Raw genomic sequence first — 26,196 nt, forward strand, 5'->3', positions numbered from 1 at the left:
CCCACAAACGGCACTTCCTGTCTATCACTCTGCGGTGGGTCTGTGTAGTCACTGCGATCGCAGTGGCCGGTTTGCACACTGCAATGCCTATGCATGCGTAGAACACAACAATCGGCTGATTGCGTGCATATTAGCAAATGCGTTCCTTGCTGAATCAGGCCCAATGTTATTTGTTCATGGAATAAGATGAAAAACCTGAAGCGTGCAGAGCCGTGTATACTAGAGGACGAGGCGGCAGCTGACAAAGATGGAACACACAATGGACCTGATGCGGAGATGAAGGGACGTACTTACACCCGTATTGCGTGACTGGAGCTAGATGTGCGTATGCGAGCGTAGACAGACTTTGCAGTGCAGTCTCCCCCTCTCTGTATGCTCGTCATCAGAGTGCTCTAGCACCAGACTATGGGGGTCATTCAGACCCACTCGCGAGCGGCAGTATGCTCGCAAGTGGGTCGATGTTCCCACTGCGCATGCGCACGACAGAGGGTGCTCCGTCGTGCGCATGCGCGAGACCCGACGAGCGAAGGACTTTCCTTCGCTCGGAGTGTCTCATCAAAGGGGGCGTGCTGTCGATGGTGACTGACAGCACGCCCCCTTTGGTGGGCGTGCCTGCCAGACGGAGGCGTTCCCAAGGGAACGCCTACCGTCTGATAGAGCCAAAATCACTCCTGGCCTTGCGGTTGGGAAACTCAACCGCAGGCTTTTACTCGCAGTTCCGATGGTCGCGATGGTGAAGACCATTTGACCATCATTTTGCACGCTCGTATATGCTGTGGGTGGTGACCCACAGCTATACGAGCATCCAGGAGGACGCTCCATAATTATGGAGGGCGGCCCTCATTCAGAGCGTGCGCTCTGCTCAGAGCGTACGGCTCTGAATGAGGGCCTTAATTCATTATTTTAAAGGAAAAATTGTCAGGATTTGCTTCTGGACGCCTTGTACACTCCCCCTAATGACTAATCACGCAACTGCAAGTTTCCAAATAGTTTAATTTGTCAATAACACTCACTTCTTCAGCGCTTCCCCAACTGAGGACCTGAGAACTGTCAGGTTGTCCCCGTGTGTGTGTGTGTAAGGGGTGCTATCGATGTCTGTCAGTGTGTGAAGGGTGGTGTCAGTGTGTGTGTGTCCTGTGTGTGTGTGTCCAGTGTGTGTGCATGCTCCACACACCGCCCACACACTACTGACAGGGGGTCTGACACACACAGGACACACTCTACTGACACGGGGTCTGACACACACACATAGGACACACTCTACTGACAGGGGGTCTGACACGCACAGGACACACACTACTGACAGGGGATCTGACACACACACAGGACACACTACTGACAGGGGGTCTGACACACACACAGGACACACACTACTGACAGGGGGTCTGACACACACACACACACACACACGACACACACTACTGACAGGGGGTCTGACACACACACACAGGACACACACACACTACTGACAGGGGGTCTGACACCCACACAGGACACACACTACTGACAGGGGGTCTGACACACACACACACACACACACACACACACACACACACACTACTGACAGGGGGTCTGACACCCACACAGGACACACACTACTGACAGGGGGTCTGACACACACACACACAGGACACACACTACTGACAGGGGGTCTGACACACACACAGGACACACACTACTGACAGGGGGTCTGACACACACAGGACACACACAGGACACACACTACTGACAGGGGGTCTGACACACACACAGGACACACTTTACTGACAGGGGGTCTGACACACACACAGGACACACTACTGACAGGGGGTCTGACACACACACACAGGACACACACACACACGACACACACTACTGACAGGGGTCTGACACACACACACACAGGACACACACTACTGACAGGGGGTCTGACACACACACAGGACACACACTACTGACAGGAGGTCTGACACACACACACAGGACACACACTACTGACAGGGGGTCTGACACGCACACCCCCCACACTACTGACAGGGGGTCTGACACACACACAGACACACACTACTGACAGGGGGTCTGACACACACACAGACACACACTACTGACAGGGGGTCTGACACGCACACACAGGACACACACTACTGACAGGGGGTCTGACACGCACACAGAGGACACACACTACTAACAAGGGGTCTGACACACACACAGGACACACACTACTGACAGGGGGTCTGACACACACACAGGACACACACTACTGACAGGGGGTCTAACACACACACACACACACACACACGACACACTCTACTGACAGGGGGTCTGACACACACAGGACACACTCTACTGACACGGGGTCTGACACACACACATAGGACACACTCTACTGACAGGGGGTCTGACACACACACACAGGACACACACTACTGACAGGGGATCTGACACACACAGGACACACTCTACTGACAGGGGGTCTGACACACACACAGGACACACACTACGACAGGGGGTCTGACACACACACAGGACACACACTACTGACAGGGGATCTGACACACACACACACACACACACACACACACACACAGGACACACTACTGACAGGGGGTCTGACACACACACAGGACACACACTACTGACAGGGGGTCTGACACACACACACACACACACACAGGACACACACTACTGACAGGGGGTCTGACACACACACACAGGACACACACTACTAACAGGGGGTCTGACACACACAGGACACACTCTACTGACAGGGGGTCTGACACACACACAGGACACACACTACTGACAGGGGGTCTGACACACACACACACACACAGGATTCAAACTACTGACAGGGGATCTGACCCACACAGGACACACTCTACTGACAGGGGGTCTGACACACACACACACACACAGGACACACACTACTGACAGGGGGTCTGTCACACACAGGACACACACTACTGACAGGGGGTCTGACACACACACGACACACACTACTGACAGGGGGTCTGATACACACACAGGACACACACTACTGACAGGGGGTCTGACACACACACACAGGACACACACTACTGACAGGGGGTCTGACACGCACACACAGGACACACACTACTGACAGGGGGTCTGACACGCACACAGAGGACACACACTACTAACAAGGGGTCTGACACACACACAGGACACACACTACTTACAGGGGGTCTGACACACACACACACACAGGACACACACTACTGACAGGGGGTCTGACACACACACACACACACACACACACAGGACACACACTACTGACAGGGGGTCTGACACACACACAGGACACACACTACTGACAGGGGGTCTGACACACACACATACACACTCTACTGACAGGGGGTCTGACACACACACAGGACACACACTACTGACAGGGGGTCTGACACACACACAGGACACACTACTGACAGGGGGTCAGTAGAGTGTGTCCTGTGTGTGTGTTTAAGACCCCCTGTCAGTAGAGTTTGTCCTGTGTGTGTGTGTGTCAGACACCCTGTCAGTAGTGTGTGTCCTATGTGTGTGGGGGGTGTGTGGAGCATGCAACAGCCGGGAGAGAAGCACCAGGAACCCCCCTCCCTCGCAGGATTTTGCCAAAAATCCACAACGATTTTCTAAAACCAAATACCGCCGGTATGAAGAGTGGGCATAACTGCAGTAATTAAAAATTGGGCGCACGGCCTGTAAAATTTTTTGATGCCCAAATCCTGCACTTAACTGTGTATGCCCCTCTGTATGGGTCTTCCTTTGTGATGTGCAGGGGCGGATTAAGAGAGGGGGGGGGGCCTTGTGCAGGCTCCGGTCTAGCCCCCTCCTCTTCGGTGGTGCAGTAGACTCTGGCATTTTCCAGAGTCTAATGCACATGTGCAGGTCTTTAGGAACATGGCATTCCCGGGACATCTGTACTGCGCATCTGCAAATCACCAGAAGGCTGCGCACACCGCACACCTTGTACCCATTATAGGTACGCCAGTGGTGACGTGCCAAGTTCCCCCTTGCGCAGAAGAGGTTCCCTGCAGAGCTAAGCCAGCCGCACTGACAATGGATGTTTCTTTTAAAGTTGTTGTTTGTGTTTTCCCTGTATTTAAGAAGATGTAAACCTGATGTACACACTGATCATCAGGGAATCTTTATTCCCCGTATTTTATATACGCATAAGACAATCAAACAAAGAGAGCGCTATGCTCTTTCAGGAAAATCACCCGCTATAATAACAGCACATTATGTACACTGGAAATGTAACTTACACACAGCATAAACATTTGAAAACATTGCAAATATCTGCCTGATCTGAGTCACAAGTACATGTAACAGCCAGCGCAGAGCTGACATCATGTGACAGCAACTAGATCATGCAAAAAAAAGAGAGTCAGCTGACATCAGCTCTAGCACAGCGCGTTTCACTCATAGGAGGCTCACACAGAGTCGCCGCCACCGCGGGCACATTATACAAACATGGTGGTTGAAGCTAGGAGAGTACCGACGCAACATGGCTTCCGCCAGGTCTTGCGTGCTTGGCGCCAACTTCCCACGTTGCGTTTCCCACACTTGTATATTGTGTCTGTGGTGGGGCGGTAGCGGAAGCCTCCTACGAGTGAAACACCCTGTATATAACAGTATATAAATATAACAAACACCTAGCACACCTTGTATGATGTATACACAATATGCTAAGGGTGACTCCTGCATTTTCACCTAGGGCAGATGCCCCTGCTGAATGAGGCACGAGAGCGATACAGACTCACATGGTCTTTCCCTCGCCAAGGGCCTAAATCGGAGTACAAGGCAATTCTGATTTTAGCAGCAGCTCATGATTTTTAGCAAACTGTACAAACTTACCAGCCTACATACGCATCTAAGGGCATCTACGAGCATTTCTGAGTAGGACCCATCTCCGTCAATGGGAAATTTGCATGTAGGAGAAGCAGGGTGTGGTATAAAAGATAGACAAAAATTAGTTAGACAATGTCTAGATCTACCCCAGTTGTTAGACAGTCAATAGATCGACAGGTACAAAAGGTCGACAGGTACAAAAGGTTGACACACTAAAGGTCGACACTAAATGTCGACAGGTACAAATGGTCGACAGGGTCAAAAGGTCGACGCGAAAATGGTCGACACATTTTTTAATGTTTTTTTGCGTAAATAACATTCGGACCCTTGCGGGCTCGCTTCGCTCGCCATGCTGCGGGCACGGTGGCTTGCTTCGCTCGCCACATGGATTTATTCCCCCTCCATGCCCACTTGGATGGTAGGGAATGACGTTGAATGGTAGGGAATGACGTTGGATACTGGCTCATCTTAAGTGCCTAACCCTAAAAAAAAGAAGTCGATCATTTTTGTGTCGACTATTTTCATGTCGACCTTTTGACCATGTCGACCATTTGAACCCGTCGACATTCTTACATGTCGACCTTTAGTGTGTCGACCTTTTGTACCTGTCGATCTATTGACTGTCTAACAACTGGGGTCGATCTAGACATTGTCTAACTAATTACTGTCTATCTACAGTACAGCACCTGGAGAAGCATTCCATGGGCATGTAGCCAGAGTGGAGACTTATTCTGAGTTGAGTCTACGCAAAGTGCACGTCATTTTCAGCCCCATCTTCTGCACCAAGCGTGGGGTAGGTGTAAGTGCCGTTACCAGTGATGACGGCTTCTCTTGTGGCCGGTGGGCTGGGGACTGCAGTCGTATAGATGCGCCTGACCCAGAATAAAGGCGGATGTTCACAATGCACTTCTGATTGCTGGACGCGGATGAAATTGCAATCGCATTACGTGACAGGGGACTTACGTGAATCAGGCCCCACGTCACTAGTACATTTCTCCATATTTGTACAATAAGCCCTTTTCCACAACTCACTTATTCCCACACTAAAGGCTGTGTCGCTGATTACACAATCATACAAACGATGCTCCTAGGGTCATGGGCCAGTTAAATATCTACTAAGCCTTGGAGAGAGATGAAGTCGACGGAGATAAAGTACAAACCAATCAGCTCCTAACTGTCATTTCTCAAACACAACCTGTGAAGCGCCAGTTAGGAGTTGATTGGTTGGTACAATGCGAACGCACGTAACTGGCCTTACATTTGTGGGACTGTCATGGGTCCGTGTATCCAAAGCTGTAGGAAATTCTTAATCATCCGTACAGGGATGGGAAGCCTGTTTCTGACAGATCTCTTGTAACTATTATACATTGTACCAACTCATCCCTGGGAGACAGCAATGAATGATTGGAGATACAATGACAGCTAGATACATTTACCTTTCTGGTACACCTGCTGTACTTATCTATACTTACCTATTGTGTGCCAATCTTACTAGACCCAGGTATGGATAGATAATATACCGACCATAGTGAGAACGCTTTTCAGTAACTGTGATATATCTTCCAACCGAGGCTGGCCACCTGACTGGTATTCTAACGACCTGGCTGATCAAACTGGGATTTGGTGCCAATGTAGGGCAGAAGGACGTTCCAGCATGGTGACATCAGAACAGTTAATCACACAATGAGTATTCGTATTGTTCGAGGTTCCAACAACAAAGTTAAAGATGCATTTATTGTCATGAGTGAAAGATAACATCCTTTATCTTTATAATGTTTGTTTACACATTATACATTAACCGAAAAAAGAACAGTGCCATCTAGTGGCCATTTGTCATAGACACAAAGGTAGATTTATACCCCTTTCACACTGCCAGCAAATAACCCGGGTTATTGCACATGAATACGCAGCAACCCGGGTTACTGTGCAGTGTGAAAGGGCCCAGTTGAAATATTCCGGGTCGACCCAGGATTTCAACTCGGGTAACGAGTAGGGTTGAACACGAGTTCAACCCGGCTCTCAATGCAGTGTGAACGGGTAACCCAGGTCGAGACGACCCGGGTCCCGCTCACTGCATAGGAAGAGTCAGCACCTGGAGATGATTGCATCTCCAAGTGCCAGCTCAGCAGCGATGGCGGTGACGTCATCGACCCAGCATTATTGCCAGGTCAGGCCGCCAGTTTGATAGGGGTCTCAGGATCGAAGCATGTACAAATCCCAGGTGTGACCTGGCAGTTGCGATGTGAAAGGGGTACTCCTAAAGCTTCTAAAACAGACAAGTGGTGATGTTGCCCATAGCAAACAATCAGATTGTAGCTAACATTTCTCTATTGCATTCTAGAAAATGATACACAAACGAGCAACATTAACACTTGTTTGTTTTAGAAGCTTTAGGAAATCTACCCCAAGAATCACTCTGACATGCCCATGGGAGTATGGTACTTGTTTAAAGCAACAAGCTATATAATCAAGTGGCTCAAACTAATGATACTTTTGAATGGTTACTACATTTGTGCCTGCAGCCATTGTAGCTAATTATGTGAAGCTTAGCCCCAAAGCACAAAGTTACAATAATTAAAGCTAAAATTTATTTCCCAATGCTTCAATACTAGCAATTTCCCCCTAGCAGAGAATGGATAATGCCTTGCCTAAACAGGTACCATATTGTCAGGAAACCATTTTTGAAAAATATTGACGCTTTATAAGCAAGTCTAAAAGTTTAAATATATATATAGGATGTCGTATTTTGGTTAAAAAAAAAAAACTTGCTGTAAATCTGTGTGACACTTGCAAAGTATAATGTGATTGGCTTTTAAAAATAGCTGAAGAACTGTGAAGTGCTAAAAAGGGCCAAAAAATTAGATAATATAAAAAATAAAATATATGAAACCATATCCTGAAGGGCCAAAAAATTAGATAATATAAAAAATAAAATATATGAAACCATATCCTGAGGGGAGACTGTACTTCTGTGATACACTCCCACATAGCGACTGTATTTCTATAAAAAATGTTTGTGGTCCATCGCACTGTCCTTTCCTCCTCTGTGATACGGGCAGGACGGTGAGCATAATGATGCCGTTCTATTATCCTAGCCTCTCCCAGACAATCCATCTCCCCTCTAGGATGTCTCACAAATGGGGAATAGTGAACGTTGACAGGTATGGTTAGACAGCCACTTGTAAATATACAAACCAACCAATATGCTAACATAATTCCAAACAGGTATTGGGAGCACAAAAACGAGTGTGGCGCCACCAAGTTGGTGGCATTGCTTTGCCAGGGGGAATGGAAAGCTGTTGCTATTGGTCACTTCAACCTCATCTCCTGCCGCCCAAATGACTTTGAATCCTTGATGGCACCAGTGGCCGGTGCTCTCGGAAACCACTCACCCTGGTGACTGAGGTCCCCACTTGCCAGCTTTACTCAGCTGTCATGGTTATATTGGCCTGGAGTGATAACATATCTCCCTTGGAAAACACCTGTTTTGGCAGGCAGAGGGCTGCTTGATAAATGGGCACCTTATTCACAATTCAAGAGAGCCTAATCATGAACCTTTGCTGGCTGCGCTCTCTCAGGCCACACAGACCTGCTGCAGTTCCACTTATTTGTACAGGGGGGGAAATAAACTTCTTCCTGTTTGTTTATTTTTAACATCACACTCCGGAGAGTGAAACAAAAATAAAACAAAATAAATATGGTTCTATAAATAAGAGCCCCTCTATCAAGCCCCTACAGGTGGGGATGTTGTCAGGCAGGGGCTATGGCATGACCCCAGCATCATACTCAAATGCTCCTTTGTCCTAGGCGCCCATCTGTCCAGAAGGGATCGATATGATCGCTCAATGTTGGTAATGTTGACAATTACATTATCGGCAGTGTGGTATCGAGCCCAGTGTGCTGCCACATCACTAATATTAGTAATACCCCTTTTCCAATAAAATTCTGGGTCTGACCCGGAGTTGGAACAGGGTTCTTATCCGGATCAGACCCGGAATTTAGCCGGCGCAGACTCAGGATATTGCCGAGTTGGCGCCGCTCACACCGTAGTCGGGTCTGCATAAACCCGGCTTTTCTGGCGTGAAAGTGGACGCTTGGAGATGACGTCATCTCCAAGCGCCACTGGAGCCGGACCAATCGGCCGGCTTGCGGCGCACTGCAGGTCATCAAGACCCGGAGTGCGCCGTACACACAGCAGGGTTTCACGGGTTACTCCCGTGTTAAACCCTGCTATTTACCTGGGTTGGATTGCCGGGTCACTCGACCCTCACCCCTTTTACACCAAGGAGCTGGCCAGGTTAACCCTGCAATAACCCGGGTTTTAGCTCCGATGTAAAAGGGGTATTACTGCATTGTAACCGTGTCAGACAGGACAACGTTCTATCTTCCAGACCACCTAGCTGGTAAACAGGTGTAATCATTACTCACTAATACATTTGAAAAGATCCACAGGTGGAGCTAATTATTTAACTTGTGATTCTGTGAGGAGACCTGGAAAACATGCACTTGTCACTTGTGTGTTAGAGGATTTAAATCTTTAAAGGACTGAAGTGACATTCTCTGTACAGTGCTGTGTAACATGGTGGTGTTAGAGCTGCCTGCAGAGGAGAATACAGCTCGGCTACCATCATAAGCAAGTTCACCAGAAATATTTTTGAAAGTCCCAAATTGGTAACTAGTAGTGTCAGGACTTTCAAAATGGCACATCAGGTTGACCGTGCTGGGGCTGGTCTCACGGTACATTATGGGTCTCCCTTAGTGACGTGCCAGTTCCCCCTTGCACAGAAGAGGTTCCTTGCAGCACTAAGCCAGACTGACCATGGATGTTTCCTTTAAAGTCAAGTTGTTGTTTGAGGGGGTGATTTAGCTTGGGACGGAATTGCAAAGCCGCACGCAAGCAGCTTTGCAATTCTGTCCTTGTATATATGCAAATGGAGCAGGAGTGTATGACACCCCCTGTATGACACCCCCTGCTGCATTTGTGATGCCAGCACTGCAAGGTCGAGGTTGCAGGCTGGGATAACGATGGTGGACGGCGCCGGGCCACCAGCCAGCCGAGTAAGCCTCAGCTTACTCAGGCTGGCTGTCTCGTGAGGCCAGGAAACGACACAGCCCCTAGCCTTGCCACTCTTGGAAAACAGGGCGGACACTCCTCCGTTTCCGGGAACGCTGGCCGACCCCACCATGCACCACCTCTTAAATGCCTGTCAAGCTGGCAGAGGCATATAAGGGGCTGCGTGCGATCATGCAGGAACGGGTCCTGCGCACACGCAGATTCACGCTAATCGTGAATCTGCGTTCAGCATTGCACTTGCGTGCGATGCTGAATTAGCCCGAGTGCGTTTTCCCTTATAAAGAAGATGTAAACCTGACATATACAGTGAACTTTGTGTTTTTGCCTACAGCAAGGGGTTGAAGAGGGCCGGAATGGGGCGGAACTGCATTCCACAGGTGTAACTATCCGCTCACCTTGCCTGGCCTCAGAAAAATGTACTGGCAGCTGCGGCTGACTGAAGGACAAGGCACTGCACTGCTGGGCCAGTCACTACACCCTTCCCTCACCCATGCCTGCTGCCACGATCAGAGCCCATCTCCGATCCGGCAGCTCTACAGTAGTACAGCTTTTGCGCATGTGCATCCGACGGGGGAGCTGCTCCTGCCACAAGCCATTGCGGAGCCTGTCAGTCACCACTTCCGCAAAAAGAGTGTATTGGCCACCAAGAATTCTGTTGCCGGCTCTGCTCCCCTCATTGGCTTGCAACAGGCCCTAAGAGGAGGGAGTATCCTACCCTCCTCCACAGACCCGTCCCCTCAACTGTGGGAAGGGCTAGGGTGTGGCATCTTCCAGATGGACAGGGAAGGGGGTGGGTAGGGATGTAGCATGCACAGTGTGTGTGTGTGTGTGTGGGGGGGGGGTAGGGCATATAGGTGGGTGAGTTACACCACCTTTCCAGGACCACTTTAAGCAGACAGCACATACGCAGATGCGAATTTGCGCATTTTTGCACCTATTCGTCTTCTTCTGAGTTGGATGGAACTTGCCCGGATCTGTAACTATATGCATTTCATTTGGTGGTGGGGACTGGATGGTGACAATGCAAACGCACATAACTGGCCTTACTTGTGGGAGTGTCATGGGTGAGTATCCAAAGCTCCATGTACCCAGCATGGGGCTTTTGCAAGTGCAGATACCAATGATGATGGTTCCGATGACCGGCGTAATATCAATGAGCACCACAGTTGCCCACGGATCCCCACATGAGCCCTACAGATTCTTGCATTGGCAGAAGGTAGAAAAACTGGCTTCCTCTGCTGCCCACAGCCACAGACGCACTGTGTGCAGTAGCGCATGCAGGGAGGGTTTCTAAGAACTCAGAAACTCCCTTGACAAACTGGAGTGCAGGTACCATGTTCTTAAGGCCCGTCCCCTTGCGGCAAATTGACGCAATTTAATTTGAATCTAGTCACTCGCCCCCACCCCCCCTCCCGATTGACCCGTGAATTGCTGCATTTTGCCGTGAGGGGCCTAATATATGGTGCCAGCCTGCTAGGTCCTGTACCGATCAGATCTGCTGCAAGGTAAGTTTGTTTGTAATGTACATGTGACATGTGTGTGCGCGTGTAAGGTATGTGTGACATGTACGTTTGTGTATGTATAATATATGCATGTATGCGTATACACACACACACACACACACATACACAGTGTCTGTATATATATTTATATATTATATATAGAATCTTCCCCCATAAAAATCCTGCATTTGCCCCTGGTAGTGCGACTCACATTCAGGCCATTAAAGAAAGGGTTAACAGACTATCCTATAGAACTTGACTTTGCGTCTTCTTTGTCCTTTGTTAGTGAATAATTATTCTGCCTGAGACACCAGATACTTTGCCTAGAGCTGGGGATAACATGTATGAGGAATTTCCAGCAAACAAGTAACTATTATACAGAGCAACAACTCCCTGGCAGCAGTGAATGACTTGTGATACACTGGCAGGTTTTCCAGGATACACGTACACAGTGTGCTGACGGATCCGCCGACACAGCCAGATGCGCCGATATTTGCAGATATATCCTCCATTTGCTGTGCTGCAGAGCAGATGCGAAAAGTCTTCGTTCACAGATCTATTGGGGGTACACAGCCGCTGGCGCGCTCGCAATATATATCGGCCGTTCGATTGAATGCCCGTTATATCGCCCAGTCTGTACCCAGCTTTACACACTGGTACACCTGCTGTACTTATCTATACTTGCCTATTGTGTGCCAGTCTTACTAGACCCAAGTATGGATAGATAATATACAGACCATGGTGAGAACGCTTTTTAGTAACTCCAAGTATATCTTCCAACTGAGGCTGGCCACCTGACTGGTATTCTAACGACCTGGCTGATCAAACTGGGATTTGGTGCCAATGTAGGGCAGAAGGACGTTCCAGCATGGTGACATCAGAACAGTTAATCACACAATAAGAATTCGTATTGTTCGAGGTTCCAACAACAATAAAGTTAAAGATGCATTTATAGTCATGAGTGAAAGATAACATCCTGCTTTATCTTTATAATATATATTTACACATTAACCAGAACAGGACAGCGCCATCTCGTGGCCCATTATCATAGACACAGGGCTAGATTTACTAAACCTTCTAAAACAGACAAGTGGTAATGTTGCCCATAGCAACCAATCCGATTCTAGCTAACATTTCTCGACGCCACCACTTGTCTGTTTTAGAAGCTTTAGTAAACCTACCCCAAAGAATCACTCTGACATGCCCATGGGAGTATCGTACTTGTTTAAAGCAACAAGCTATACAGTATAATCAAGTAAGTGGCTCAACCTTATGATACTTTTGCATGGTTACTACATTTATACCTGCAGCCATTGTAGCGGATTGTGTGCTGCTTGGCTCCAAAGCACAAAATGACAATAATTAAAGTTAACATTTCTTTCCCCAATGCTTCAATACTAGCAATTTCCCCCTAGCAGAGAATGGATAATGCCTTGCCTAAGCAGCTACCACATTGTCAGGAAACATTTCTATTGACGCTTTATAAGCAAGTGAAAATGTTGAAGTATATATGGGATGTCGTATCGTATTATGGTAAAAAAACCAACTTGCTGTAAATCTGTGTGACACTTGCACAGTATAATGAGATTGGCTTTTTTAAATAGCTGAACAACAGTGAAGTGCTAAAAAGAGACATAAATTGGGTAACTTCAAAAATAAAATACATCAAAGGATATGACGAGGTGAGACTGTGCTTCTGTGATACACGTCCACATAGCGACTGTACTTCTATATAAAAAAAAAAAAAAATGTCTGTGGCCCATGACACTGTGCTTTCCCCAGGCTCCCAGATGAAGTCAGAGGTCGTGACCTGTGGCCAGGGTAGGGGAGAATAAAGGCTCCCATACACGGTGCACCGTGCGAGGCGATAGGGGATCCGTCATCCGACACATCGGGCGGTCCGCGCACACGGTGTGATTGGGTGGCCGACCGCCCGATATGCCGGCTCCCTTACTCGCATAGCCATACATGGGATCGCACATCGCATCCCCTGATCTATCAGTCCTGCAGAAAGATCAGGGGGTGCGATGTACGACCCCACGGGAGCGCGCTCGGCCGATATCAAGGCCATACATGTTGCGATATAGCAGGCAAATCGCACCAATCATCGCCTGCTTTATCGCCCCGTGTATGGGGGCCTTACGGGGTCTATTTACTAAGCAGTGTTAGGAGACAGTGATAAGGAAGTGATAATGTGCCAGCCAATCAGCTCCCAACTGCCATCTCACAGGCTGTGTTTGAAAAATGACAGTTAGGAGCTGATTGGCTGGTATCTTATTACTTTTCACTCTGTCTCCTAACACTGCTTAGTAAATAGACCCCTAAGTCTCTGTATCGCTAATAGTAACAAGCAATTTGTCTCCTTGTGCCACACAGGACTACAAGATGTTTATCGCTAGAAATTTATGGCCACTAATTACAAATACACAAAAGTTAATGTTCCTTTAAATCTACACCATAATGAGCACACGTAATTAAATATGTCCCTATCATTTTTGTAAATACACAACTGCACAGAAGAGGAGATACAGCAGTATGAACCTCAAGGGCGGAATTCAATTGTTTCCACTGCCCGCATTTCCCGTCTAAAGTGACAGGAGATCGCGGGCCTCTATGCAATTGTTCCAGATCTTCGTACTGATCGCGCCCAAAGTTTTTCGGGTATAGCCGCGTAAAGCAGCTAAACCCGACCAAAGTGCTGGGCGCGATCGCAAAAAGTGATGTTTGGGCGCCCAAACATGTAACTTTTCGCACATTTCAGCTCTCATCCCCCAGGGGCTGCGAGCTGCAATGTAGCGCTGTCAGCTGATCGTGCTCGACAGGAGCAAGAATTGAATAGCTCCGTCGGGCGCGATGGGGGCAGGATTCAATTGAATTCCGCCCTAAGACTGAATTTTCTGCATGGCCGTCCTAGTTAGACACACACCTGCCCACTCCCCTGGAACATCCGAGGGCCACCTGAACTTTTGGAGAGTCCCATGGGCTCCCGAGAGAGTGGGGCACTTTCCCAGCTGCTTCTTAGTGATATGGGCAGGACGGTGAGCATAATATTATCCAAGGGTTATTCAGGACAATGTGGGTGCACAAAAAAGGGGTAATGACACGTTGGTGGTATTGCTATGTCCAGGGGGGGGGCATGGATAGCGCTACTGTAGCAATTGGTCACCCCAACCTCTTCTCCTGCCTCCCAAATGACTTTGAATCCTTGATGGCACCAGTGGGCGGTGCTCTCGGAAAACCACTCACCCTGGTGACAGATGTCCCCGCTTACCAGCTTTACTCAGCTGTCACGGCTATATTGGCCTAGAGTGATAAGATGTGTCCCTTGGAAAACACCTGTTTTGGCACTTGATAAATGGGCACCTTATTCACAATTCAATGAATCTTACTCATGAGCCTTTGCTGGCTGCGCTCTCCCGCCAATGCTGGCCACACAGACCTGCTGCAGTTCCACTTATTTGTACAGGGGGGAAATATACCACTTCCTGTTTGTTTATTTTTAACATAAGTGTAAAAGAAGAATAAAAAAAAAAAATTGAAGTTGGTTCTATAAATAAGAGTCCCTCTATCAAGTCCCTGCAGGAGGGGATGTTGTCATGTAGGGGCTGTGGCCCGACCCCAGTATTACACCCAAATGCTCCTATGTCTTAGGCGCACACCTGTCTAGAAGGGATCGATAGGATTTCTCAACGTTTGTTATGTTGAAAATGACGGCAGTGTAGTGTCGAGCCCAGTATGCTGACACATCACTAATATTAGTGACAGCATTGTAACTGTGTCGGCAGAATAACTTTTATGCAATATCTACCCCAGATGTCAGGGTTCCAGACAAGCTGCTATATGCACATCAGTCGTGTATAGCGGCTAACCCCATCTAGAGTCCTGCTTTGGGCACAGCTGACTTATCGCACATTTCTGCTCGCCACTTCAGGAGGCGGCAAGCATAAATGCGTCTAACCGCGACTATGCACGCCCGAACGGAGCAACAATTTCATTGCTCCGTCGGGGGCACATTAGTTTAGGCGCCCTGTAAAACAACTGAATCACCCCCACAGTCTTTATAGTGATAGTTAGAAGCTATACGGCTGCTTTTGGCAACTGCTTCATTTTTGTATGTTTCCAAGTCACGATACATCTCTCCCTATAAATCTTACTTCCTCCTTACATACATAAGTGACAGAGTTACAGATATTGGGCCTGATTCAGACCCACTCGCGAGTGGCTGTCCGCTCGCAAGTGGGTCGATGTTATGGACTGAGCATGCGCACGACGGAGGGAGCTCCGGTCGTGCGCATGCGCCAGACGCGACGAGCGAAGGAAAGTCCTTCGCTCGTTGTGTCCGATCAAAGGGGGCGTGCTGTCAATGTTGATTGACAGCACGCCCCCTTTGGTGGGCGTGCCGGGGACGTGCCTCCCTGACGGGGGCGTTCCCACGGGAACGCCTCCCGTCAGAAGCCGGCCCACTGACATCACTAGTGATGTCAGTGGGAGTGATTTTGGCTCTGATAGAGCCAAAATCACTCCGGAGCTTGCGGTTGAAAACCTCAACCACAGGCTCCGGCTCGCAATTTCGATGGTCGCGATGGTTTCGACCATCGCGGCCATCACAATGCACGCTCGTATAGCCTGTGGGTGGTGACCCACAGCTATACGAGCGTCCAGGAGGACGCTCCATGAAAATGGAGCCCGGCCCTCATTCAGAGCGTGCGCTCTGCTCAGAGCGTACGGCTCTGAATGAGGGCCATTGTTCTCAAGCTGTCAAGCAAATCCTGAACTATAGTATGTAGGGAGGAAGGAGGTGAGAATCATTCTCACCTCACTGGAACTTTTTCCAGTGGTCTAAATTCAAGGTATGCGCGCAGAACTATGTCAGGGTGTGTTAGTAGGTCCTGGGGAAACACTGGGGAAATTTTGCCACTCTTATCTGAAGATACAAAGCTATGCACCATAATACACAGCTAAGAGACAAAAGCATGCACTCGTGTATTCATACAATAAGGAAACAAAACAAAATCATTGCATGCAACAATAGGTAATACACACTCTGAACGGCGATATGATCCTTTAGCATTTAAGACCAAATAAATATATTTAGATAATCTTCCCCAGTGATCTGGTCTATTTTGAATGTCACATTTTCCCTGAAGTAAATTTTTTTTCATTATCACTTGTTCATTCCACCAGGCCCCTCACCCACTGGTGTCTAAAATCATACTCTACCCAGAGCTTTTACCGACGTTCAGTGCAAAATGATGACCCAAAAGCAAGTGCCGGTTACCACCTTTAAACATGTGATGTCACTGCTGTTTTCATAATGCCAGTAGGTAACAAGCAAAACACATTAGTGCGCGCTCTATTCCATATATTAAACCAGAATATGTGACCAGAGGCAGCACTTTGCACTAATATAATATTGTGCAGCAGATTACTGTTCTGTTTTGTATCAATCTTACTTACCTACGTTTTATTAATTGTGTCATTATGCTTTTTATGGTTCCTGGCGTAGAAAAAAATACAAAATTCTCCAAACCGGCAGTAATTAGTCACATCAACACTTAAAATTGGCAAATTGCATAAAATGTACGAGTATAATAATCTAATTCACTGCTAGGAAAACCTTTATTTTTACATTACTTTTTTTATTAAGTGAACTCGAGCCCCCCCCTTCCCAATAACTTATACCTCTTTTTCACCAAAAACCCGGGTCCGACCTGGGTTTTCGGACGTGGTTCCAACCAACCAGGTCAGACCCCATTTACACTGTACCTTCGATCTGGGCTATTCCCAGGTCAGCCTAGTTCACACTGAACCTGGGTCTGCCCTGCTAAACTTGTCAGGTGACTGCTCCACAACCACCAATCACTTCACTTTAGGCATGACCCAGGTCGGATAACCTGGGCCGCACCATTTACACTGCAACATTACCTGGGTCCATCCTGGATCCGACCCTGGTAGCCACCTGGGTTGGATTCCCTGGTCACTTGACCTGGGTTATTTTTCAGGGACCCTTTTCCACTGAGCCGTGAACCAAGTAGACCCGGCAATGACCTGGGTTACTGCAGCAGTGGAAAAGGGGTATTAGTATGTTCTACGGTCTGGTCTCACCGAGCCAAGCCATGCTATGCTGCCATATAGGAAGGTGATGGATTGGAGGCTGCTGATGAAAACAGACAAGGACAAGTTATAGCAGTGATGACAAAAGGCAGCTCTGAGGCAGGCAGGCGGATCCCAGAGTCTTCACCGGCGGCACTCAGCTGCTCCCTGCCTTATTATCAGATTTGTTTGTTACAGCTTGTAAAATGGCTGCCGATGTTATTACAGACTGGGGTATCTTTCTTAAGTCAAAGGTATTGTATAAAATTCCTGAGATTAAGTTGAACCCTTTTAACGCTACTGGGCCGTAGGTTCAGTAACTAACGGGGAGGGATAGGGTGCAGGGTGGGGAGGGTTAGGGTTAGGCTACCAGAAGGTAGGGTTAGGGTGGGGAGGGGTGAGGGAAAGCATACTTACTGGACCCCTATCAGGATATCAACCATCGCCATCGGGATGCCGTTGTCGGTATTCTGACAAGAGGCATCAGGACAGCCGACATATCATATGGATTCCCCCGCCCCTGCATTATACAGGATATGGAAAGTGCAGTTTCCTTCCCGTGATTTTAATTTAATTCATACACCCCCCAAATCTATTCAGTAAGACCGTAATAAGAGTCATCTAAGCTCCACTTTTCCCTGGTTTCCCAATGTACAGTTTCTAAATTAATATCTATGTAAAGAAAGCTGTACGGAGAGGGCGAGAAAACACAACTGTCCCTTCCTGCACTATATGTATATATATATATATATATATATATATATATATATATATATATTTATGTATATATACGTACTGGATAAACAGCGGCACTAGGAGACTGTCAAAAAAGGTTTAATTGTGATCCTTCACAATGCCAACATTTCGGGGCTAAGTGCGCTGCTTTGTCAAGGTAGAAGGGGCGCACTTAGCCCCGAAACATTGGCATTGTGAAGGATCACAATTAAACCGTACATTTATGTATATGTCTGCTGGCACAGGAGCAACTTTCTTACTGTTTAGCAGAGTGCCGGTGCGTTATATATATATTATATATATATTTATATATATATATATATACACACACACACACATATATACATATACAGATGTGATTGTAAACGTCACTTCCTCGTTAAATGCATAAGAGCCTTAAAACATTAGTGTCATAACCCTGTTTCAAATATTATTCTTTACCTGTCAATCAACCGCTCAGTCACGTAAGAAGGAAGAAGATTAATATTCTCACCCCGGGTCTTTTCCAGAGCGCTAAACTCAAGGTATGCACATATGGTGTGACAGGGTGTGTTAGCAGACTGTGGGAACAACTGGGGGAATTTTGTCATACAGTACATTGTACTAGTGGAATAAGGAAGACACGCTGCTAGAGATCAGGACCCATAACCTTTTCTTCTGCCCCATATCTTATATTTTTATGAAACAGAAAAATGACTCTGGATAAAGTCACTGAGCCTTCTGTTCATGACTATTACTAGTGTTCATTCTAGCACCCTGCCCCTGCACCCGTGCAGTTCCTATTTTCTGCCTGGGGCATCGCTCTCTGCTCTGGGGTTTCTAGCACACTCAGCTGATGCAACAAACTGCTGACATACAGATCTGGGTGTGCTAGAAGCACCAGAGCAGAGAGCGACACCCCAGGCAAGAAAGAGGAACTGCACGGGTTGTGACAAGCGCAGGGTGCTAGAATGAACAGCAATTACATTCCCAATGAAATCTAAATAAATAGATTTGCAGAATCCTTCTCAGGCAGAGTTAGGAGTTGATGCATCAAGCCTGATAAAGAGTGCAGAAGTAGACAAGTAGAGAAGTTTCCCATAGCAACCAAACAGCTTAGCTAGCATTTATCAAGGGCATTCTATAAAATGGTAGATAGAAGCTGATTGGCTGGTATAGTGAACTTTTCCATTTGTCTACTACTCCGCTCTTTAGAATCATCTCCCCCTAAGTCTTCTTTGTACTTGACATTTCCCTGAATTTATACTTTTTCATTTACACTTATTTTTATTCTTTAAGGCCCCTTTCCCACTGCTGTCAGATATCACGCTGAATTTTTACCTATGATCAGTGCTAAATGACGTCCAAAACCAAGTGCAAGTGTGGGTTACCAATTTGTGACATGCAGCGTCACTGGCCAGAATCCCGACTATGGCTGGTAAGTACCCTACACTTCCCTAACCCTCCCTTGGGATGCCTAACCCTAACCTCCCACCGGTGGTGCCTAACCCTAACCACCCCTTCCCACACCCTAAACCTAACTCTCCCCAGGGGGGGTGCCTAACCCCAACCCCCCCCCGATGGTGCCTAACCCCCCCTGTCTGTAGCCTAACCCTAACCTACCCCCCTCCCGCAGCCTAAGGGCCTGATTCAGAGCCGCTTCTAAGCGGCCGCTCGTTCGTTCCGAGCGATGTTTGGCCAACTGCGCATGCGTTCGGATCTTAATACGCATGCGCGAACCAGTCAGTGCGGCTGAAAATCGTTTGTTCGCTAAATAGCGAATGCCTGCTAATATGAGTGACAGGAGGAGGCGTATGTGGGTGGTAACAGGGGAAAGTGCTTGAAAACGGGGAGTGGAGATCCGAACGCAGGCGTGCTTAAAGGTCAAAACGGGCGTTTTATGGGTGTGCATAATTAATACAGCAGCGTCATTGACCACGTCACTGGTTTATTTTATAGTCAGAACTGCTCGCAAGATTGTGGTAGGAAAAACCAACCACAAGAATAGCGAGCAGTTCATACGCTGGTCGATGTACTCGATTAATCTAATAAATAGCGGACATGACGTAGGATGCGAGTGGCCAGGGGGCGTAGTTATCCAAAAAACGACCGCAAGTTTTGTTCGCTCGTTCAGACATAGAGGCGTGAACAGACCGCAAAGAGCGAATGGTTCATTTGAATAGCCACCCCCTTTTTCTGAACGACCGTCCGCAAATTGCGTCCGGCTATGAATCAGGCCCTAAGTCCCCCCCGGGGCACCTAAACCTCTCACCCCCCCCCCTCCGCAGCTAGCAGATACCTGGCCCCACTGTACTTACGTACGGGATGCCGAACAAAATTTAATGCACTATATTTAACATTTGATTTCACCGTGTAGATGGGACTTCCCATGATAAAGTCACCAAGTGTGTAATGCAAATAAATCACAAAAAAAAAGCGCTGAGGCTCATTATTTGTTCTATTTGCACAATGGAATAAATCAGTTAGGCTAAATAAAAATCATTTAAAAAATGCCCTCCGATATATATTTTTTTCTTTATTTTGCTCCATATTTTGGGTATATCCATATTTTGGGTACATTTCCATCAATTTTTCCCTCTCACCTTGGTAAATGTAAAAATTGCGGTGAGACATCTTTTTTTTCAAATGAGACAAATTTAGGAGGAGATTTATCAAAGCTTGGAAAGAGAGAAAGTGGAGAGAGATAAAGTACCAACCAATCAGCTCCTATCACTTTACAGGCTGTGTTTGAAAAGTGACAGGAGCTGATTGGTTGGTACTTTATCTATCTTCGCTTTATTCCTTTCCAAGCTTTGAAAAACCTCCCCCCTAAAGCATTAAACTGATCACACACACTGTATAACACAACAGCTAGCCATCTCTTATAGGGCGGTATGTACTAACGGGAAAATGCGGTCAAAACTCCAGAAAACGAGGTTTGACCGCATTACCCATATGTACAAAGCTCCGGAAAGCAAAACTTTAGGCAACACCATTCACAGACGGCATTGACTGATAGAAGCCTGTGGGCCTCTTTCCACATAGTTCCCCGAGAGGGATTCAAAAGGATCCCATCCAGGGGCTCGCACATGTGCAAAAGAACTCCTGGTTCATAAACCTGGAAGTCCTCTAATTGCAAAGGACAGCTCTATTTGGAAGAGGTGTCCATTGCCATTGTGATCGCAGTTGTACATGCATACCGGCATTATTATCGTAAGTGGAGAGATGTATCGCATCCAAAATGTGATGCTTGATGCATTCTGTCCATAGTCTGTTTATAGTCCAGCAAAACAAAATTACTGATTAAGGGGGAGATGTACCAAGCTCTGAAAAGTGATCAAGTGCAGAGTTATAAACGACCAACCACTCAGCTCCCAACTGTCATGTTACAGGCTGTTTGAAAAATGACAGTTGGGAGCTGTTTGGCTGGTGGTTTATCACTCTCCACTTTATCACTTAGTACATCTGGCCCCTACATCTTACATATTACCCATCAGCAGCATAGGTTTACATAAATGCTCAGTACAATATGTGAATGAAAATTATTCTGCAAATTATGTATTTATTAACATGAGCTGAACTGAAAATCTCTACAAAGCATACATGTTTTCAGCAATTCATTTCCTCAGCCTCCAATGACCAAAAAGGACTGTATAAAAATGATAAAAAAGACAAGGTATAGCATGGGCCATAGGCAATATGAAAGCCCAGCCCTAAGCAGCTATTTAAGTGAAGACTCGTTAACTGTCTCTGTTAGCGGAATAGTGTGATGTATGACAGCCAGGTCACTAAAGGGTTACACACTGGTGATAAATTTAATATGTAATATGAACGTGCAGGTTCCTCTTTCTGCTTTACACACAGGAAATAAAATAGCTGAATTCCAAACAAAGTTTTGTCTTTCTTACTGATAAAAAAGAAAAGAAAAGATGATTACAGTGATCTACGGTTAGATGCCTAATACAGAATGGGATGTTTCGGTGGCGATTTGCATAATGACATTTTAAATCTCAGATATAGATCACCTACTTTGCTTATTGTGTACCAGCATTTCCCTAGAATCCTAACTCACTGAGTGGTTATATGCCTTACTTGTGTTCAGTTATCTCGCCAGAGCTGATCAATAAATGGTATATGATATGATGTATTGATCTGTGTCTTTCTATTTACTAGCACATTGTTTGAGCCAACCAATCAAAAACAAGCGCATTACTTACTGGTATCAGCTGCAGGCTAGAACGAGATAGCAACAGCAAAGCGACGGCAATAATGGGATGTTCTCTTGGTAATGTGTAAGACACACAGATAGACAATACAAAACTACTGCACAAGTCTGAGGTTAGAGATAAACATAACTGCATTAAAATGTATGCATGGCTAGGGGCATAGCAATGGTACCAGAGCCAGGCATAGTCATTATTCTCTTTCTGACTATAAGTGCACCAGTATGGCCTGTCCACCAGTTATAGGAGACCTCATGCCTTTAAACTAGAGATGTGCAGGCTCGGATTAGTTTGTATATTCCCGCCAAAAATCGGGTTTCAGAAAGAGGCAAAACGTCATCTTTCATGGACAAGCATCATCTTTCATGGACTTTTGTCCAGGAAAGATGATGCGTTGCCTATTTCTGAGACCCGAATTTTGGCGGGAAAAATCTGAATATGGCGGGAACATCCGAACGAATCCGAGCCTGCACATCTCTACTTTAAACGCATTGGTGGAAGGCGTATGGTTACAGTGATGTTGATACTTTATTCTGGGGAAAAAAAAAAAAAATCACCATATTTACCTATTAAAGCTTTAGTTTTAGCAGCAGCCAAGTGGCAATCCTACACGGTTACACCCAGGAGCAAGTCGCCCATCCCCTTAGGAAAATGTGGGTCGGAGAAAAATGCAGCTGAAGCCTCTTGTGCCGCTGCGCAGCTCTCAAAAGAGTGGGGGGCCTTTTCTGATCATGTAGGGTCCAGCCCCGATGAGGCATTTACTCTCCCCCCCCCCCTTGGGTTAATCCCTTACCAATACCAGCTTCCAGTGAATGTATTTATTTGCATAATCATTACTATTGCCCCAGCAACCTATGATATGGCAGCCTACACTGTGCGGAGACAAACAGCTCACTATAATGCTGCATTGACAGATTAATCAGCAGAATGACCCACCTGATCCTTCTCATCCCTGAGGCCAGGGGAGCCTGCTCTACGCCGCCGCTATTCTCACGGCTGGGAGGTTCCGTTTTACAGCCCAGGCCAAGTGCCAGCCCCTCCCCCCTCCTCTGTAGCCTCTTTGGGGCCTATTCATCAAGTTTTCTGTTTTGTTTTTCACCTATATCTGGAAATCACCCTTATAGCCCACATCTCACTTCAAGCCTCCTGGTGCTTCCTTAGGTGAGCTAAGTGGTCTGAACTGAACTGTAACTGTGGACTTTGAAGGGGAATTCCAGGCTTTACCTAATCCTGGAGGCTTTTTTGCATTGTGTTACCAGCTAGCACAGAATAGATCACTCAACACGGTAAATCTCTATTATATAACTTGCAGGTGGAGCCTGACAGACACAGAATTCAATATTAAAGGTATACAGCACCTGTGTGCTGGGTTGTGAGCACAGGTAATGTCAATTAGAGAAAAATAACGCTGTTGTGTGCACTGCCGTATGCCCTATAACTATATATCTGTAGAATAACACCAGTGGAAGTCCGGTATGGACTTGGTGGGGACCATAGTATTATGGCTTGCAGTTCCCATGGGTACATTGTAGTATCAGGATACATCAGTAATATATATGCTCTTACAAACGGGATGTAGTCAGCATCCCGGCGAGTGGGATCCCGACGGCCTAAATCCCAGCAATGGAATCCAGGCACCAGAATCCCGACCACCGTCATCCTGAAGATAAGTATCGAGGGTTAGGTTTAGGATTAGGCACTAAGGGGGGGGTTAGGTTTAGTGTGCGGGTGGGGGAGGTTATGTTTAGGCACTGGGGAGGGAGCGTTTGGGTTAGGGTGCGGGGAGGGGGGTAGGGTTAGGCACTGGGGAGGGAGCGTTTGGGTTCGGGTGCAGGGGGGGTAGAGTTAGGCACCGTGGAGGGAGTGTTAGGGTGCGGGGAGGGGAAGGTTAGGTTTAGGCACTAGAGGGGGAGATTAGGTTTAGGGCTCCTGGGAGGGAGGGTTAGGGTAGGGGTTAGGGTTAGTAGTAGTACACTTACCTATGGTTGTGGAGATTTTCTAACGGTCAGGATGCCGCTGTTGGTATTCTGACCAGCGACATCCCGACCGCCGGGAACCCAACCCGTTACAAAAATGGCATTACTATAGAAAGTGTATCTTTGCTGCTGCACTTGGTCCTTTATGTCAATCTACAATATCATTATTATAATAAGATAAATCTGGAATGTACAGCAAACACAAATGAACGTCCGGTTCAAAAATCTGACAGTGTAAAACGGAATTAGATTCCCAATGATTTATCCAGAAGGCCAAAGTAGTTCTCAATCTGTATATGGCTGTACGTAGGATCACTTCCAGTACCACTTGTGATAGTTAGGGACACCAGATGATCAATGCCGTCCCAAGTGGGAAGTACTTTTCTAACCTGCCCAATAAAGATCCTACAGTGTGTGACAGTTTTGATCTGGCATGATGGTTACTCTTTGGGGCCCAACATCCAATATCAGCTGCGATATTGTGTTGTGTGTGAGGCCGGCATAAGCAACTGAAAGATATATATATATATTATATATACACATACATATATACACACAGACATTTAGGTTTCTCCAACTTCATCAATGCCATTCAAAAGCATGAGGAATAATACAAGTCACTCTGTATCGCCTGTAGATTTTCCACCAAATAAAATAGATTGTTACAGTGTGACCGAGTGAAGGCGCCTAGTGTCAGGACGGAACTGCAATTGTGAGTCATATTCCAAGGTGGTTTAGGAAGCAGACAGCTGCACAGTACCACAAGCCACATCTAGACATACTTTATATGTAGACATTCAAGTGACCATGATTTCTGCAACCATTACAGATCTGGAATTCGCTAACATGTTTTTGTTTTTTTCCTTTGACCAGGGCACAACCTTCATCTGCCACTTGCTTATTATGTCAGTGTGGTATTGCCATCCAGTGTACCTCCATGATAATTCTGACTGTGCGTTCAGACAACACAATAACACAACACAAGTGGTATTCTATTCTCTATATTGCCTGCAGAGCATTGAATTTCTCTCTCTTCCTCTCTCTCCCTATTGGTATGTAAATACCAATTTAAACATTTTAGTGCCTACCCATGTTACAGAATGCAAACAATTTTTTGTAAATGTAAAGCAAACTCATTAGATGCATAGATCTTGGTTTACCAAAGGGGGCAACTCTGAAATTGCTGTTAATGTTTTTTTTCTCGTTAAACTTTAGCAAGTTGAGCCTTGAAAACCTGAGGCATTAGGGAACGTTGGCAGCATAGGACGCTGTGCAGTTGCCATTCTATACAGAATAAAAGCGCCAAGTTTTGACACTTTGCAGTAATTTCAAAAAAAGAAGAAAAACCTGTGAAACATGGACATTTTCACAGGCTCAAACCTTGGAGGCTGAGAAGAGTTTACAGACATTAGGGGCCATTCGCACGTCCAACACTGGACCAATACATAATGTCCCCTAATGCTGTATTCTTTCCAATAATAGTCCTCTATACTTCATATTATTTGAATATGTGACTCTTCACTCTGGCTCATCTGACAGGTCTCCGGAGTTTGCACAGATAGTCTGTAACCTTTCACATACTATTCTCCCACAAACAGCATTGCCTTCCAGTAATAACCTGTTTTACAAAAAAAAAAAAACACACAAAAATTATTGCGGAGCTCGAAGCCGGAAAGAAAAATATTAAGCAAATGCATTATCGGAAAAAAAAAAAAATAGTTGTAAAAACCCATGACGGGTGGGACTGACGACAGAGATTCATGTAT

General features: G+C 46.6%; 1 protein-coding gene across 3 annotated transcripts in view; it reads right to left on the reverse strand.

The window, feature by feature from the left end:
* The window catches only part of SH3BP2 (SH3 domain binding protein 2), a 101,717-nt gene that overhangs the window by 55,818 nt on the left and 19,703 nt on the right, over positions 1-26,196 (reverse strand). The gene's annotated exons all lie outside the window — the stretch shown is intronic.

The sequence above is a fragment of the Taudactylus pleione genome, unplaced genomic scaffold (genome assembly GCF_031769625.1).
Source record: "Taudactylus pleione unplaced genomic scaffold, aTauple2 ptg000638l, whole genome shotgun sequence".
In the NCBI taxonomy this organism is placed as follows: Eukaryota; Metazoa; Chordata; class Amphibia; order Anura; family Myobatrachidae; genus Taudactylus; species Taudactylus pleione.